Source organism: Garra rufa, chromosome 2 (assembly GCF_049309525.1).
Source record: "Garra rufa chromosome 2, GarRuf1.0, whole genome shotgun sequence".
NCBI lineage: Eukaryota > Metazoa > Chordata > Actinopteri > Cypriniformes > Cyprinidae > Garra > Garra rufa.
In genome coordinates, this window is record NC_133362.1 from 13192349 (window position 1) to 13196554 (window position 4206).

General features: G+C 35.1%; 1 long non-coding RNA gene across 1 annotated transcript; it reads left to right on the top strand.

Annotated features, from left to right (window-relative positions):
- Positions 1-2186: 2186 nt before the first annotated feature.
- LOC141325179 (uncharacterized) lies at positions 2187-3950 on the top strand. Its single transcript, XR_012353754.1, has 4 exons — positions 2187-2297; positions 2567-2652; positions 2931-3020; positions 3792-3950. It is a non-coding gene; the product is annotated as an uncharacterized lncRNA (long non-coding RNA).
- Positions 3951-4206: the final 256 nt, after the last annotated feature.

Genomic DNA, 4206 nt, shown 5'->3' on the forward strand with positions numbered 1-4206 from the left:
AACCCTTACGGCTTGAAGTATAACTAGACTGCGTAACTGATTTAACGTGAGTGTGAAAAAGCTTCACACAAATATTTCAGGCACTGTTTACACTAGTGCTTTTCGTTTTAAAATGGCATTTTAAAATTAAAATGATCTTCGTCTACACTGGCATTTTCAATGCGTTTCAGAAACAATCTCCATCCACACTACACAACTGAAAAGGCATGTCAGATGACCATTCATGCAGATAAAACAATGAGCACGATGTTAGTGTTTACACGGTCATCAAGGAAACGCAGAGCAAATGTGGACAGCCAAGCCATTGTTTTCAAAATAATCTGTCTTAGTCAGAAACACAACTCTGGAGTTTTCAAACTAAAATAAGGTGTGCAGCGTTTTCGATAGTCTCTATTTTCGAGGGTCGAAAATGCCAGAGTAGTGTAAACGACTAGGGTTAACATAAAAGTTATGCGCACTAGTGTAAACGAAACGTAGCCTCAGTCATATTCAATTCAGTCACGCGAAGTCAATGTACTGACCAACAGAATTTGTTTTGAATGTACTTGTACAATGTACTTGCACTGCTTTCACGTGCTAACAGGAATGTCTATTTTCCCACTTGAATTAGTGATTACGTGCTTGTCGCAATCAAGTGCGTTGTTGTCGGAAAGAATACAAATTCTGTCAAACACATGCTTATTCCACTGTTCATAAAACACACAACATGCTTTAAATGATGAACCTATAAATATGTGACCCTGGACCACAAAACCAGTCTTAAGTCGCTAGGGTATATTTGTAGCAATAGCCAAAAATACATTGTATGGGTCAAAATTATTGATTTTTCTTTTATGCCAAAACATATCAAAATGTAATTTTTGATTAGTAATATGCATTGTTAAGAACTTAATTTGGACAACTTTAAAGGTGATTTTCTCAGTATTTAGATTTTTTTGCACCCTCAGATTCCAGATGTTCAAATAGATGTATCTCGGCCAAATATTGCCCTATCCTAACAAACCATACATCAATAGAAAGCTTATTTATTGAGCTTTCATATGATGTATACATCTCAGTTTTGTAAAATTTAACCTTATGACTGGTTGAGTGGTCCAGGGTCACATATGCACTACTTTTGTGCCAAGACAAGTTGATGTACACTGTAACCGATTTTTGTAATTTGAACAGTATTTTACTGTAATATCTACAGTAAGATACTGTAAAATGTATATACAGTATTTTACTGTAAACTGCAAAGGATTATGGGAAAATATATGATCACTACTGTAATAGGCTATATGTCGAACGTCACCTGACCAACCCCGGAAAACAGGTCTCATTGCTTCCGCTTGTCGGAGAACGTGTTAATAGCCGTAATAAATAATGGCGATATCGACGGATTTTTAAGGTAATCAGTTAAACAAGCCAGCTGTTTATTGTGGACGTTTCATTCGATATTTATATATAAATGTTAGTGAAAAGAATAAAAATTAAAAACTTTTATATATCAATCCACATATGTGATGGACATTGGTTATGATCATTTTTAGTGTCTACTTTGAAGGCATCTTGAGTAAATCATGTTCATATTTAAAGAGGCATATGCAAAACGCGTGAACCGGAAGCAACGAGACCTGTTTAGCAGAAAACGGAAGCCTGTTGCGCATAACCCCTATTCTCCACTACTGTAAATCCGTTTACAGTAGTGAACTTGCCCGCGAAAAATTGACCAATGGCAAGGGAGATTTTTTTTTCTCCTGTTGAGAGGAAGTGGCGGTAAAAAGGACAAAAGAGAAATGTTGCATCAATAACTCGACAAAAAGGTTAGTATATTATTTCTGTTTTATGAAAAACTGAACAATTTTAATTTGTTTTCACTTGTTAACAGCAAACTAACAATATTCATCGTGTTTTTCATGTCGGTAGCCTTTTTTTTCTGACTGACGGCCGGGGCGCCACCATAATGGTGAAAACATGGACTGGTGAGTAAATTAAGGTGACCTATATTAGTCGAAATAAACTTTATTTAAACTGAGAAACACGTTTGTATATTCGGCTGCCCTTTAATGCAAGTTAGTTCGTCTGACGAGCCCTTACTCAAGCTTAACAGCAAACTGAGGTGAAATACTGAGGTAAAGTGCGTTAAGCAACACCACTGTTTCTGTGGAGATTTTAAACTGTATTTTCAAGCCCTTCTTTTGTTTGTTATTTTCAAGTTTCTGGTCTGGATGTCGTCTGTAACGTCGGAGCGCGGAGGTGTATTTTGGATCTTCTTCTGTGAATGACTGCCATAGTATCGACGATAACATGAACTGGTAAGCTAATAATGTCAGTAAGCTGAAGTTGACAAACTCAACGTTAGTCACAGAGCAGCATAATATCTTTTAAACGCTGCCTCTTTATAGCTAGCAAGGTAATTCTCTTCAAATGATGTTTAAGTAAGAAATGTGTGTATGAATGTCGTATGTAACTTTATAGACGGTCCCTTCAGTGACAGACGTGACATAAACAGCGCGCTAACATGAAACACTGAGGTAAAACTGAACACCGCGGTTAACTGCATTTTTTGTGTTTTATTTTCAAGTTTGTGGTCTCGTGGTCATGTCGTCTGCATCGGAGGTGTACTAGAGTCTTTTCTGGTGATTGCCGTCGTCGCGGTGCAAACAACAGGTGAGCTTCCCCTTTCATCAGTTTAACTAAGTTAATGTTAACGTTACTAAATTAGCCAAATTAGCCACAGGCTGCTGTTCTCCACTGACTTGCAGAACAGGTTAACTTTTTAAAGAGAGTAACGAGCTAGCAATATATTAATATAGCAAGTTTTGCTAATAAATATTATAAATGTTTATTTTATTAAAAATGTAAATTGTATTACTGTACAGTAGTTGTCTTTTCTGATCATAAACTATAGTAACACTAAAAGGGTGTTGTGACACTGTCTGTTACAGGAGATTTCTCCAAGCACTAACTGGATGCTGACCATCAGATGCAGAATCATCATACAGCCAGCTGTCCATTTTACAGACATGCAGAATAAGGTAACCCAAAACATATTTTGTTTTACATTGCATTTACATTCATGCATTTTTCAGATGCTTTTATCCTAAGCAAGTTATATTGTATTTAAAGTACACATTTGTAAGGTATTTATTTCCTGGGAATGTTTTTTATTACCATCAAGATTGAGTTTGCATGCGCATTAAAATTATTTCTATTAAACCAGCATTTAAACAGCAAAAAACTTACTGTAACCTTTAAATTCATAATAGCAATCTTACTGTCTGTCAATTTAGATTATTGTTACTGTAAAGCAACAAATATAGATTTTTAATCATAGTAGGCCTATTATATGCACAGACTTTCTAGGAAACACACACCTGTTTAGAATGTTTATATGAACAGATTGGTTAGCATTTAGCATGGTCTGTGGCAGACTTTACTAAGTGTCAGGGCAACAAAATCAAAATTCAATAAACAAGAATGTAATATCAAGTGATTTAAATCAAGAAGAAAATATTGTCTTTTTGCTCCATTTAGTAAAAACGGTTCTTAACAAAGCCATGTTGTGCATCTCTGCACACAGCAGTGTTTCATTACTGAATGAATTTACCTTTTTTAAACACCTTGAATCAGTGATTCACTGGCCCATTCATAAAATTCTTTATAAAAAATTTCAAGAAAAAGTTTCTTCAGTTTTTTTTCTTACTACTGCGTTCGTATGTAGTATATAATTTTTTTTAAAATGCATACAGCACCAAGTTTGACAGTTGAGGCAAATTCTTTAAACACTGTTTTTCTTGTGCTTGCAGGTTCGTTCAGACAGTCAACCTTTGTGGCAGCAAATGCATTGACAGTCACAGATCAGATGGACTTCTGGAAAGAGGGTGCAAACAGCAAGCATCAGCCTGAATCCCATTCTGCCGTTTCTCATCAGAGAGCTTGTCAACTTTGACTCAAAACTACTAAAATTTAACACAACACAAACACATTTTTACTGTATGATTTTATTGTATTTACACTACCAGACAAAGCTTTTGAACAGTAAGATTTTAAATGTTTTTAAAGAAGGTCTCTTCTGCTCACTAAGCCTGCATTCATTTGGTCCAAAGTACAGCAAAAACAATACACTTTTGAACCATTTTTATTATTTAAAATAACTGTTTTCTTTTTGAATATATTTTAAAATGTAATTTATTGCTGTGATCAAAGCTTAATTTTTAGCAT